A 15131-nucleotide genomic window follows, 5' to 3' on the forward strand; every position below is an offset into this window, starting at 1 on the left:
ATACATTCTTCTCAGATGCATACAGACCTTCTTCAAAACAGACCACATTCTGGGCCACAAAGCAAGTATCAGAAAATTTAAATAATGTAATATTATTCCCTGCATCTTCTCAGATCACAATGGAATAAAGGTAGAAATCAACAACAGGTAATACCTAAAGAAATTAGATAAGTACACGGAAAATGGATGATACACGCTCTAATGAGAACTGGGTCAGAGAAGAAATAAGGGGAAAAAATTTTAAAAAATTCTAAAATTAAGCAAATGTAGAGATATGGCATACAAAAATGTATGGACACTTTGAAGGTGTATTAAGAGGGAATTTTATAGTACTGGTTTCAGCCCACATAAGAAAAATAAAAAGTCAACAAACTTAAAAAAAATCAATGACACAGCTCAAGGACCTAAAAAACAGGAATAGTCTAATTTCAAAGCCAGTAGATGGCAGGAGATAATTAAAATCTGAGCAGAAATAAATGAAATAGAGGATAAAAAATACAAAAGATCAACAAAACCAAAAGCTAGTTTTTTAAAAAAGATTAAAAAGATTGACAAACCTTTAGCTAACCTAACCAAAAATAAAAGAGAGAATCAATTCAAATTACTAAAATCAGAGCTGGGCATGGTGGTGCACACTTGTAATCCCAGTATTTGGGAGGCTGAGACAGGAGGATCATGGTTTGCGGCCAGCCTCAGCTACTTAGTGAGGCCCTTTGCAACTCAGTGAGACCCTGTTTCAAAATAAAGAATAAAAAATAGGGCTGGGGGTATAGCTCAGAGGCAGGATGCCCCTGGATTCCATCTCCAGTAATGCAAAATAATTATTAAAATCAGAAATAAAAAAGGAGACATCACCACAGGCAGCTGGAAAATCCAGGATCATCAGGAACTATTTTGAAAATTTATACTCCAGTAAGTTGAAAAACATGAAAGAAATGGACAGATTTCTAGACACATACAACCTACCTAAATTGAACCAAGAAGATATAGAAAATTTAAACTGACCAATAGCAAGCAAAGAGATAGAAATAGCAATAAAAAATCTTCCATCAAAGCAAAGCTCAGATCCAGACAGATTCCCAACTGAATTCAAAAAACCTGTACAGAAGAACTACATCCACTACTTCACAAGTTATTCTGTGAAGTTGAAAGAGATGGAATTCTCCCAAACTCCTTCTATGAGGCTAGTATTGTCTTAATACCAAAACCAAATAAAGGTCACTAAAGAAAATTACAGACCAATATCATTCATAAACAGAGGTGCAAAAATTCTGAACAAAATACTAACCATACACATTCAAAACCACATCAAGAAAATTGTACACCATGATCAGGTTGGTTTCAGCCCAGGAATGCAAGGTTGATTCAACATACACAAATTAAATGTTATTCACCACATAAATAGAACTAAGCATTTGACAAAATCAAACACCCATTCATGTTGTTTTTGTGTATATGTGTGTGGTACTGGGGGTGGAACCTCGGGGCTTTTCTATCTCCAGGTTATATCCTCAGTCCTATTTTTTTATACTTTATTTGGAAACAGGGTCTCACTAAGTTGCCGAGAGCCTTACTCAGTAGCTGAGGCTGGCTTCGAACCTGTGTAATCCTCCTGTCTCAGCCTCCCAAGCGCTGGGATTACAAGCATACACCACCACACCTGGCTCCCATTCATGTGAGGTAGAAGGGCTTCCAGGAACCCCAGTACCACCAAAATAAATAAATAAGTAAATAAATAAATAAAATAAAATAAAAAACAAAATAAAACAAAAACACTTGTAATCCCAGCATTCAGGAGGCGGAGACTGGAGGATTGTGGTTCACAGACAGCCTCAGCTACTAAGCAAGGCCCTTCCCAACTCAGTGAGAGAGACCCTGTTTCAAAAAATAGGGGAAATGCCGGCCGTGGTGGCGCACGCTTGTAATCCCCGCGCTTGGGAGGCAGAGACAGGAGGATCGCGCAGGTTCGAAGCCAGCCGCGTGCACTGGCTTAGGAGACCCTGTTTCCAAATTTAAAAAATGTAAAAATAGGTCTGGGAGTGTAGAAGGGCTTCCAGGAACCCCAGTACCACCAAAAAAAAAAAAAAAAAAGGGGAAAAAAAGGCTAAAAATAATAGGACTGGGGGTGTAGCTTGGAGGTAGAATGTTTCTGGGTTCTATCCCCAGTTCCACAAAAAAAAAAAAAAAAACCTGCTGAAAATTGAATAGAAGGAACATACCTCAACATTATTAAGGCAATATGCAATAAACCCAAAGCCAACATCATATCAGGGAGATGAAAGTCAAATCTACCTGAGATTCCATCAACCTCAGAACAGCAATCATTAAGAAGTCAAACGACAATAAATGCTAACAAAGATGTGGGGAAATGGAAACTCTTCTACACCGTTGGGGATCCGTGAAGGAATGTCCATGGACATTGTGTACATAAGGGAGAAGCCCAAAGTCTAGCTCAATATTCTGTATGGGGAAGAGGGAAGTGGGGAGTGGACGGGGCGGGTGCACGTATTCCTCTATCACTGTGAACTACACTATGATGTAAGGCTACAAGGCACCAATTAAAATATAAAAGAGAGAAAGAAAAAAGAAAAGCAAAACAATGAGAAAGTGTAAAGCTTTATCATCCTCGGGATGCTTTAAAAATTGCCCTGTAGCCGGGCGTGGTGGCGCACGCTTGTAATCCCCACGCTTGGGAGGCTGAGACAGGAGGATCGCGGTTCACGGACAGCCTCAGCTACTTAGTGAGGCCCTCTGCAACTCAGTGAGACCCTGTTTCAAAATAAAGAATAAAAAACAGGGCAGGAGGTGTAGCTCAGAGGTTGAATGCCTCTGGGTTCAATCCCTAGACCCGCAAAAAAAAAAAAATAATAATAATAAAATAAAATAAAAATAAAAATTGCCCTGTTAGTCATGGTACTGGGACTGTTAGAATGTGGTACTGGGATGATAGGTGGGTACAAACATGCTCAGCTAATTTTGAAAATTTTTAGCCAACTCCTAGCTGAATTTGACTAGATTGCGACGATTCTTCCCTTTATAATTTATTGATAGTAGGAATGAAGAATATCATCTCTCTGTCTTTTTACTTACCTCCTTAGTGTCCTCAATCTGTGACTTCTTTGCAGCCATCTTTTTAAGCTACTTGTTTATTTGGCTACATAGTTGGCAAGAAATCTCCATTGCGTCTTGCCCTGAGGACTGTAGAATTTAGATTAATAATCAAGTGTAATAATTAAGAGAATAGAAGGACAAAGATGAAACATTGGGGAAGACTTAAAATTTTGTTCTTATTCTCAAAAAGCTGGAAGGAGAGATGAGCGTGGTGGCACATGTTTGTAATCCCAGTACTTGGGAGGCTGAGACAGGAGGGGAATGATTTTCAGCCAACCTCAGTAATAATTGCCCAGGATGAGGCAATGATTTCAGCTGCAGAGAACAGCCCAGGTGCAGATAGCCAGGACTCTGGAGAGGCCAGGTCTGAGTGATTTCTTTCTAGATCAATTCCTATGGAAATGATGGGAGCAGTATAGGAATAAAGTATAATCAGGGCCAGGCGTGGTGGCGTGCCTATAATCCCAGTACTTGGGAGGCTGAGACAGGAGGATCCCAGGTTCAAAGCCAGCCTCAGCAACTTAGTGAGATCCTGTTTCAAAATAAAGAATAAGATAGAACTAGTTGGAAGGTAGAATGCCCCTGAGTTCAATCCCCAGTATCACAAAAGAAAAAAATAAATAAATAGGGTAAGAACATTAACAACAAACCCCTGGATAGGAGAAGCAGAGAAAGGAAACAATGAAGGTGGATAGAAGTACAGAGGCAGTGTGTCTCCACAGCAGGTGCTGTGGCTGAGTCCTCCAAGAGCCCTGCTTACCTAGTTCCCTTGATGTGTGTGGACTAGGCTCAGCATGAAACATGTCCTCCTTCAGCAGCACCGGCACCGAGTCAACTAAAATCATCTCCTGCTTGTCACTTTGCACTGGGTATGTGATGAAGAAGCCCGGATGGAGATGGCTGTGTGTGGTGCCTGCAGAGTTCAGGCCAACCTGTGAGCTCCTGAGGCCAAAGCGAAGCGGGACCTCGAGGCCTGTCCTTGCTTCAGGGTCGGATGGATGATCCATAAAGAAGGTGGTCCAGTCCTCTTTTCCAGATGTTTCGTGTCACCCCTTGTCTGATCTCTTTTGTCTGATCCACAGACGTCCCTCCACTCAACTATTCCTAGGTTGGATCATGAACAGTCAACGTATTTTGCAAGCGAGTGACTTTCCATGATGGTGTCTGCCACCTGCCACTTTTCTGGGATTTTTTTTGTGTGTGGTCTCTGCTGCCTAATTAATAGCTATTGCTTTGAGGAGGGTCAACAGTGCTCAGGGTAATTAGAGGAGACTTGTAAATGTCCCCAGAAATTTAGGACTAACACGCCTGGCTAGAGGAGAGTGGCAGACCTGGCTTGAGAAGTATTGGGATATTTTGCCACAGGCTTCTCTAATTGTCATTTTCCTTGTTCTTCCTTTATTTGCTACCTATTTTATTTTTTCTATCTTTCCTCAAGACCTCCTGGGCGTTCTGCTTTGCATTCTGTAGCCTGTTGTAAGCATTTATGCTGTAAGACAATATTCTTTTTTTTTTTTTTTTCAGTACTAGGGATGGAACCCAGGGGCATTCTAACTCCGAGCTACACCCCCAGACCTATTTTTTATTCTCTATTTTGAAACAGGGTCTCATTGAGTTGCAAAGGGCCTCACTAAATAGCTGAGGCTGTCCGCAAACCGCAATCCTTCTGTCTCAGGCTCCCAAATGCTGGGATTACAAGCCTATGCCACCACGCCCGGCTATGACAATATTCTTTTTTTTTTTTTTTTTTTGGTGGTACTGGGGTTCCTGGAAGCCCTTCTACCTCCGGGCTACACTCCCAGACCTATTTTTATATTTTTATTTAGAAACAGGGTCTCCTAAACCAGCGCGCGCGGCTGGCTTCGAACCTGCGCGATCCTCCTGTCTCCGCCTCCCAAGCGCAGGGATTACAAGCGTGCGCCACCACGCCCGGCTGACAATATTCTTTATAACTGGCTCCACAGAGTCCTCGGTGTTATCACACTTTGACCCCAACTGGGTCCCAGGGGTGGACATTTAGATGGACAGCGTTGCAATTAGCTGAGTCTTGTCTTGCTTCCTTGTCTCTGAGGCAAAGTATTGGTCTGGGTTGGTCTGGGGTGGCCAAATGGAGATGGGGACTGAAAAAGAAAGGCAAAAACCTAGCTGGGCGTGGTGGCGCACGCTTGTAATCCCTGCGCTTGGGATGCAGAGACAGGAGGATCGCGCAGGTTCGAAGCCAGCCATGCTGGCTTAAGAGACCCTGTTTCCAAATAAAAATATAAAAAAAAGGTCTGGGAGTGTAGCCCTAAGGTCAAAGGGCTTCCAGGAACCCCAGTACCACCACCAAAAAAAAAAAAAAAAGGCAAAAAACCTACACATGTACATTGGGGGTTGAACCCAGGAGCATTCTCTGAACTACACCCCCAACTCTGTTTGTTTAATTTTTTTACTTTGAAACAAGTTCTCCCTCATTTGCTGAAGGTCTGGCTAAATTGCTGAGCCTCGCCTCAAACCTATGATCCTCCTATCTCAGTCTCCCAAACACTAGGATTGCAGGCCTGTGCCACTGTGCCAGCTGAATCTATCTACTGTGTGCTCCATCATGCCCTCTTCTTCCTTCGCCCCACACAGGGGCCACAGTCCTTGAGTTCATTAGAAATGCTTGGGGGAGCCGGTGTGGTGGCGCACGCTTGTGATCCCAGCATTCGGGAGGCTGAGACCTGGAGGATCGCGGTTCGCGGACAGCCTCAGCTACTTACTGAGGCCCTCTGCAACTCATGAGACCCGGTTTCAAATTAAAGAATAAAGCTGGGCGTGGTGGCGCACGCTTGTAATCCCCGCACTTGGGAGGCGGAGACAGGAGGATCGCGCAGGTTCGAAGCCAGCCACGCTGCCTTAAGAGACCCTGTTTCCAAATAAAAATATAAAATAGGTCTGGGAGTGTAGACCGGACGTAGAAGGGCTTCCAGGAACCCCAGTACCACCGAAGGAAGAAAGGAAAGAAGGAAGGAAGGAAGGAAGGAAGGAAGGAAGGAAGGAAGGAAGGAAGAAAGAAAGAAAAAATAGGGCAGGGGTGTAGCTCGGAGGTCAAATGCCCCTGGGTTCCATCTCCAGACCTGCAAAAAAAAAAAAAAAAAAAAGAAGAAGAAAGAAAAAAGAAATGCTTGGGGGATGTGGAGTGAAGACACATCTCTCCAGCCACACCTCTCGGGTCTCTATGGAACATGATGCTGTGTGCAATTGTGAACACACTGTTTATTTGCAAGCCCAGCCTGCCTCCTGGTGGACAGTTCAGCATGTCTACAATCTTCCCACGTCGCTCGTCTAGTCAAAGACACAGAGGCTGACATTTGTATGCAGGAGAGTCCAAAAAAATATAAGTTTAAGTATATGCTTGGCTTGGCTGGCAATTTGAAGCTATATTCCAATTTTTAAAGTTAATAAAATCTAGAATCATTATCCTGGCCCTTTAAGAAAATTTCCAGGAAGAAAGAAGATTCTTTTTATATAATTTGTCTGTATCTTTTCTTCTCACTCTTCATGTAACCAGCAGCCCTTGTCTTGTCCTGAATGAAAAGCACTTTCCGATGATGGCCCGCAACCTTCTTAGGGGATGTGGAGTTCATAAAGTTAGATGTGATGGGGAAAACACATATTTCTAACTGCTTGCAGTTTGTAAAATAGCTCAGACTCAGAGAAGAAAAAACTTGTGGGAGAGACCTATTGTTCTATTTATCCAAGTTTGTTTATTTGTTTGTTTTGTACTGGTGATAGAACCAAGGGGCATTCTACCTCCAGCTACATTCCTGGCTCTTTTTACTTTTTATTTTGAAACAGAGTCCCAATAGGTTGCTAATAATAATAGACTTTCATTATATTGCTGAGACGGGCCTGAACCTGCAATCCTCCTATCTCAGCCTCCCAAGTACTGGGATTATAGGCTTGATGGACGGGGTCAGTCCAGAAAATAAAAACCCCTATAAGCATGACTTTGGTGAGAGAGGTGAAGATAATATTATTATATTATTATAATAAAAATGTATATATAAATTACTCTGCATAATAATTTTGGTGTTGCCTGCTGAGGATGGAGAAAAAACAATGGAGATGGTTGAAAGGGAACTTGTAGGAAAAGGGTCTTAACCACCATGGCAGAAGGAAAGGTTTACAGAAATGATTCAGGGCAGGAAGGGTTCAAAGGAGAGTTAAAAGAAACTCTTTATAAGGAACAAAACAAGGAGGGTTAATAAGAGATAAGGTTGACAATGACCAGGCAACGACTATGGAAATCGAACCAAAACTTCAGTCCCTTCTGTGGGCCAGATTTTGAGGACAGCCTGTTTACACGTGGAGGGGGCAGACACGTCACACCAGAAGACTAAAGCCCACTGGCCCCAGGAGTCCACCTGCCCACAGGATAACAGGTCCTCCCCCTCTGAAACACCTCCATGATTTTCACCCGGCTGTGTCCCAATTCTTCCAGCCTCTCTGCCACCGTAATAGCCTCTGTCCTAGGAAGAATAAGCAGCAGGAAGCTCTTTTCTGTTTTGTTTGGCTTTTTTATTTGTTTTTGTTTTGATACTGGGGATAGAACCCAGAGCATCCTACCTCTGAGCCGTACCCTAGCCCATTTTTTTTTTGTTTGTTTGTTTGTTTGTTTTTATGGTGGTACTGGGGTTCCTGGAAGCCCTTCTACCTCTGGGCTACACTCCCAGACCTATTTTTTAAAATATTTTTATTTGGAAACAGGGTCTCTTAAGCCAACGCGGCTGACTTCGAACCCGTGCGATCCTCCTGTCTCCACCTCCCAAGCGCGGGGATCACAAGCGTGCGCCACCACGCCCGGCTACACTAGCTCTTTTTATTTTTTGTTTTGAAACCAGTCTGGCTAGGCTACTGAGAGTTTCCATAAGTTGCTGAGGCTGGTCTCAAACCCATGATCCTCCTGTCTCTTAACAGGGAAACACGGCATCTTGTCTACCTGCTGGGCAAGGCTGTAACTTAAAACTGGTTTTTGATTCTTCTTTCCCTCAACACCCTCATCCAATTTATCCGCAAGTTCCATGAGTTCTAACTCAGGGATCCCCAGGGATGCTGCGCCACGCCCCTTCCAGGTGGACCAGCCGCGTCCAAGCCTCCCTCAGCCTCCACACTGGGTTACTGCAGAGGCCCCTTAGCTGGCCACGATGGCTTCCACCCTTGGCTCTCCAAAGGGAAGTTGAAGACTGAATTTGCCAGTCTGTGCTGCGTGTAACCTAGTTTCACTATCGGTATTGTCTGCTGTTTCTACTAGTCAATATGCCTGTGGGAAGATCTGGGTAGTGGAACTGAGGCCCCAGTACTGAGCCCTAAGTGTTTTTTTATTTGTTTGTTTGTTTCTTTGTTTGTTTTTGGTACTGGGATGGAACCCAGGGGCTTTCTACCTCTGGGCTATGCTCCCAGACCTATTTTCTATTTTGCTTGGAAACAGGGTCTCACTAAATTGCTGAGAGCCTAAGTAGCTGAGGCTGGCTTCGAGCCTGTGCGATCCTCCTGTCTCAGCCTCCCAGGTACTGGGATTACACGCATGCGCCACCACGCCCGACATTTTTCTTGTTTTCTTTTGGTACTAAGGATTGAACTCAGGGGCATTCTACCTCCAAACTACACCTTCAGCCCTTTTTACTGTAAACAGGGTCTCACTAAGTAGTTGAGGCTGCCCTCAAGCCTGCAATCCTCCTGTCTCAGCTTTCTAAGTACTGGGATTCCAGGCATGCACCACCTCACCTGGCGTAGAGCCCTGACTCCTTGAGAGTTAAGGCAGCGCTAGGCCTGTAGTTGGCCAGCTCTGTGGCAGTAACAGCAGGGGTATCTGCCCCAGAACATTCAAGGGGCAACTCCCTGCCTGTGGAGGAGTGGGGGCTCTGGGTGGCCACTTCTGCAGTGTCCCTATGCAAATTATGCCCAAGGCTCAGCTTAGAGTCTGCTTCCCTAGTTTGCAAGGATTTTGCAAGCACTGCATTCTGTCTCTTAATCCCTTTCTGCTTGCCCCAGTTAGAAGTTGTCACCTATAGCTGCCTTCTGAGTGTCACCACTGGAATTTCTACAAGGGAACTGCAAAGGTTGCTTGGGTGTGTTTGGTAATTCTTGCAAGAGGAGATTAAATTTACGTACACTTTCCCCATAATCGTTAGAAAATACCTAAGGACCACATGTTGCCCAGGGGGTCTTTTCACAGGTCCCTCGGTCTGACCTGCTTTCCCCCCTCTACGTCAGTGTGGCTTCTGTCTCCTGATTTCTGCTGGCAAATTCCCACCCATCTTCTGGGAATCCTTCCCCTACTCGGAAGAGCTGGTGTCACCGGGAACCACTTCTCTTCCCCCTCGGGATTTTGCTCAGGAGCTCCCACGTGGTATCTAAGGCTGGCTGAACAGGAGGGAGAAGGGAATTTTGATGACCAAGTCCCAACGAGCGGTCCAGGGAAGATGTGGTCCCGTTCCTCCTGAGGTCTGGGCACTAGGTGCCTTCACTAGGTATGGATACCTTTGCTTTTGGTCTTCTTTCCCTCTCCTTCCTTCTTTCCTTCCTTCCTCTTGTGGCACTGAGGGTTGAAGGCAGAGGCATTCTATCTCTGAGCTACAGTAACCCCCCAGCCCTTTTACTTTTTATTTTGACACAGGGTCTAAGTTACCACGGACCGTCTTGAACGTGCGACCCTCCTGTCTCCGCCTCTCGAGGGCTGGGATTCCAAGCATGTGCCACCATGCCTAGCTGAGCTGACTTTCCCCTTTTCACTTTCCAGTCAGCTCACACGTTTCCCATGGACACCCAGTTGGAGGATTTTTTTTTTTTCTTGTTTGTTTTTTCTGTGTCTGTAAAAACATCGTTGAGGTCTTGTTAGGGATTGCATTGAATCTAGTACGGATTGCAGAGTACGGTCATCATTTTGTTTCTGTGGTACTGGGGTCTAAACCCATGGCCTCACATACACTAGGCAAGTAAGTCCTCTACCCCTGAATGACATCTCCATCTCCTTTTTGCTGTTGTTTTATTTTGAGACAGGATCTAAGTCACCCAGGCTGACCTCGGGACTTGCAATCCTCCTGCTTCAGCCTGCCAAGTAGCTGAGATTACAGGCCGCATCACCACACCTGGTATAACGTTTTGGATCAACGATGGACTGCATATGTGACAATGGTCTATGAGATTAGACTGCCTAGTGATATCGCCGCCACAGTGTAAGCATGCCTTATGATGCTCACATGATGACAAGATCATTTAATGGCATGCTCAGAAATCATCCCAACCATTAATCAACTCATGACGGCACAATCCTCTTACATGATGCTGAATTTAGTTTGCTACTGTTTTGCTGGGATTTGGTGGTCTATTGTTTTGTTGTTGTTGTTTTATTTTGTTTTTGCAGTACTGGGGATTGGACTCAGGGTCATTCTACCTCCAAGCTACACCCCCAGCCCTACTTATTTTTATTCATTATTTTGAAACAGGGTCTAAGTTGTGGAGGGCCTCACTACGCAGCTGAGGCTGGCCACAAACATGTGATCCTCCTATCTCAGCCTCACAAGTACTGAGATTACAAACATACACAACCACACCCATCTTTTGGGGTCTGTTTAATAAGAGTTATTGATCTGTAGTTCTCTTGTGACTTATATGTCTGGGTTGATTATCAGCACATTGCTGACCTCATAGATTGAGATAGGAAGAATTATTAGAATTTTTTTCTTAAATATTTAGTAGACTTTTCCAGGATTGAGCTTTCTGGGAGATTGAGGAGGGGAACAATTACTAATATATCCTTGTTTGGGTACTTTTGCAATAAAATTGGTTATGACTTTATCCAAGTGTCTAACAATTGGGGCTAAGTCTGTACATCACTGTGATAGAATGTGGGCTTTTTCAAGGATGAAGATGCAAGTCTTAACCTTCGTGTAATTTATAGTTTCTTTCTTTCTTTCTTTCTTTATTTATTTATTTTTTTTTTGGTGGTACTGGGGTTCCTGGAAGCCCTTCTATATCCGGGCTACACTCCCAGACCTATTTTTACATTTTTATTTGGAAACAGGGTCTCCTAAGCCAGCGCGCGCGGCTAGCTTCGAACCTGCGCGATCCTCCTGTCTCTGCCTCCCAAGCGCGGGGATTACAAGCGTGCGCCACCACGCCCGGCTCTATAGTTTCTTTAAAAAAATAAAATAAAAATAAACCTGGCAGCTATAAAATACACTATGTGCATTTATAATAGCTATTTCATATACTGTAGTGTCAACATTTTTAAATTGTTTTACATTTTTAAAAAAAAATATATCTTTAAAAAAACATATCATTAAAAAAAATATATCATTAAAAAATATATATATCTTTAAGCCAGGCGCGGTGGCCCACGCTTGTAATCCCAGTACTTGGGAGGCTGACGCAGGAGGATCCAGGTTTGCGGCCAGCCTCAGCTACTTAGTGAGGCCCTCTGCAGCTTAGTGAGAACCTGTTTCAAAGTAAAGAATAAAAAATAGGACTGGAGGTGTAGCTTGAGGTAGAATGCTCCTGGGTTCAATTCCCGGCACCACAAAAATATATATATATATATATATATATATATATATATATATATATATATATATAATGTTGTTGTTGTTTGTTTCAGATCTTTTCAGATTTTCTGTCTATTCTAGAGTAAGTTTCAGCAGGTTGTCTCTTTCTAGTCGGAGGCAGGAAGTATGCACACAGGCAGAGGATTTCATTGTCAATGCGGGCATATGCACTGACACAAAGCTGTGTGAAATAACGGAGAAGACCTGCCAGAGTCAAAACCAGGGATCTTATTTTGAGGGTGGCCACACAGGAAGAGCTATCCCGTGGGGCACAGGCTTGTTGGAAGGGAGAACCTCTAAACCTCCAAGTCAAGTTAGCGAGCCATGAGGGCTTATTGCTGCAATCGGGAGACAGGGATCCCCTCCCTGGAGTGGAGAACAGTTGTCAGGAGGGCCTAAATGAAGATCCTGCCCACACGCTGCTGTAAGTACTGATGCAGGCACTGAATGGGGCCTCAGAGTGAACAAAGGGACCTGCTGGGACTGGAGAAAGAACTTTCAACAAGGCTCCAGACCAGCTGGCCTGCACCACTTCTCTGGCACCACAAGAGTTTTGTACATGAGTGTGAGCCAGGCACGGGAGTGCACACTTGTGATGTCAGCTCCTTGGGAGTCTGAGGCAGGAGGATGGCAAGCTGGAGGCCACACTGAGCAACTTAGTGACGCCCTGTCTCAAAAATGTAAAAAGGGCAGGGGATGTAGCCCCCAGTAGAGCGCTTGCCTCGCATGTGTGAGGCCCTGGGTTCCATCCCCTGGACTGCAAGAAAAAAGGAATGGCGGCCAGGCACTGCCGCAAACACCTGCAGTTCTTCCTACAAGGGAGGCTGGAGCAGGAGGATTGCAAATTAGACCGGCCTGGGCAATTTAGCAAAAGTCTGTGTCAAAATAAAATACAAGAGCCGGGCGTGGTGGCACACGCTCGTAATCCCAGCATTTGGGAGGTTGAGACGGGAGGGTCGTGGTTCGTGGCCAGCCTCAGCTACTTAGCGAGGCCCTTTGCAACTCAGTGAGACCCTGTTTCAAAATAAAGAATAAAAAAAGGGCTGACAGTGTAGCTCCGAGGTAGAATGCCCATCCCCAGTACCTCAAAAAAATAAATAATAAATAAATAAGTGAATAAATAAATAAAATATAGAAATGGACTGGAGTTCCAGCTCAGAGATACAGTGCTTCTGGGTTCAGTCCTTAGTATCACTACAAAAAGGAATGGGTGGAGTGGAGGGGGCAACAGAGCTGAGGAAAACGACACGTTCAGTTTTCCTCAAGCATGGAAACTGGTGGGCTGCACTCGGAGTTTGATTGAGGAAAGTAAATAAACGTAGTGGGGCTGGGGCTTGTTTGCTTTGTTATCTATTTATTCAGGTACTGGTGAAACGGATGTTTTCCTCCTCGGGGTTCTGGTCTACAAAGTGAAACGCGGCGTCTCCTCTTATCAAGGTCTTTGTCCAGTGGATCTCAATGAATGAAGTCCAGGGACTAGTGAAGGGCTCAGAAATGGGAGAGTTTAAGCTGGGGAAAGATAGAGGATGAAGCAGTCCCTCCCCAAGGGGGGACGTCCTGAAAAGAGAGTGGCCGTGAAGCCCTTGGGAGGGGGCTTTTAAACGTTTTCGAGGCTCTGTTCTTTTAGGGTTGGTCAGAATTGGGTTTTGGGGACCAATGACTTTTGCCGTCTCGATCCTTATTTTGGATCATTATCTGTGGGCTGCTCAGGGCCCAATTCCCTGGAGCCCAGCAGTCTTTCTCCCACCTTCCTGTTTACTCCCCCAGCCTCATAGAAAGGGGGATGCCGCCGGGAGTGGTGGCGCGCACTTGCAATCCCAGCATCTGGGAGGCTGAGACGGGAGGATCGCGGTTCAGGGACAGCCTCAGCTACTTTGTGAGGTCTGTTTGCAATTCAGTGAAACCCTGTTTCAAAATAAAAAACAAAACAAAGAAAAATAGAACGGGGGTGGGGGGCATCGCTCGGGGGTAGAATGACCCTGGGTTTCATCCCCAGTACCGCAAAAAAATAAATAAATAAATGGGGGGATGCAGATGGCTTCCTGTTCCCAGTTCCTCTGCCCTGCCTCAAAATAACAAAGAATGAGACTCGCAGAAAACAAAAAGGCAAGTGGGGAGTTTATTGTAAAGAGAACAGGGAAAAGAAGAGGCGGATCACCATGCAGGCAACGGGAGTCCGCGGCGCGGATGAGCCCCGGACACGGGAGGAGCCCAAGCCACCCACCGTTGATTGCTAGCCGCTTTCTCCCAAGTCCGCACAATCTGCTGGAGAGAAATGCAGGCCACCCCTCGGGCCCCGGCCGGCTTTGAGGCCCCGCAGGGTCTTCTGGTCACTACCTGGGCATTGTCCAGGCCAAGTGCCATCAATACACACCGCTTACCTGCAAAGCTAACCTGACCTGCGAGAGGGAAAAGTTCCCAAGAGGGAGGGTTCCCAGAATCTGTGAGAGTGGCTGGTCCAGGCTTAGATGCTTCTCCGAGTTTCCTTTTTTAGTTGGGCTCCCAGAGGCAGTTTCCTGGGATTTAGATAACATTCTATTTTCATCTCCTTTTTCCGTTTAGGGTCCTAGATGCCATTTCCTGGAACCTCCTAGGATCGTGTTGCAGGGACTACTGGAGTTTTGTAAACCTTTGGTCGCTGTCAGGAAGCTTTTGTTCTCGTTATCACTTGACATTTAGGGGGTCTGGTCCTTGCACAAGTTTGGGAAGTTAGTGGCTGTTGCCTCTCAGGAAGAGTCTTTCTTCCATGGACCTCCAGCCCTATCTGCCTGCTTCTTTCTCCCTCCTCACTGGGATTGAACCCCAGGGCATTCTACCTCTGAGGTATAGAGATTTTTACTTATCTTGAAAGTCTCGCTAAATTGCTGAGGCTTGCTTTGAACCCAAGATCCTCTGTCTTAGCCTCTTAAGTACTTAGATTATAGACGTGTGCCACCACGCCTGGTGTAAAAGTGCTTTTTGCACCCTGAGTTTTGGAGAGCAATTCATTCTTTAAGACCCAATGCTCGAGGCCGGGCTGTAGCTCAGTGGCAAAGCGCCTGCTTTGCAGGTGTGGTGCTCTGGGTTCAATCCCCCGTTCCAAAATAGACAAAGAAAAAGAACCCCTTTAAGACCCAATGCTAGAGGTCCCTCTAGATAAGAAGACAGAGCCTCCTTCCCCCAAAAGGACAACAAACTAGAGCTCCCATTGGCCCGAGGCATTAGACCTGGCACAGCCGGCCCAGCTGTCCCCAAGAGTTGAACTGAGTTGAACATCTTCAACCCCCCACCCACAACCACAACTCCCCAGGGAAAAGAGGGTCCAGAGGAGGAAGCACAGCCGAAGAGGCTCACAAGGCCTCCTCGAGCCAGCTCAGAACAGTGAGGAGAAGCTTAGCAGGAGCTGGGCAGGCCAGGGCGGGTGGGAGGAGACAGGGAACGAGCAGGCAGCAGCACATGGCCAGGCCAGGAGGC

This window comes from Muscardinus avellanarius, assembly GCF_963383645.1.
Source record: "Muscardinus avellanarius genome assembly, chromosome: 19".
Taxonomy (NCBI): Eukaryota; Metazoa; Chordata; class Mammalia; order Rodentia; family Gliridae; genus Muscardinus; species Muscardinus avellanarius.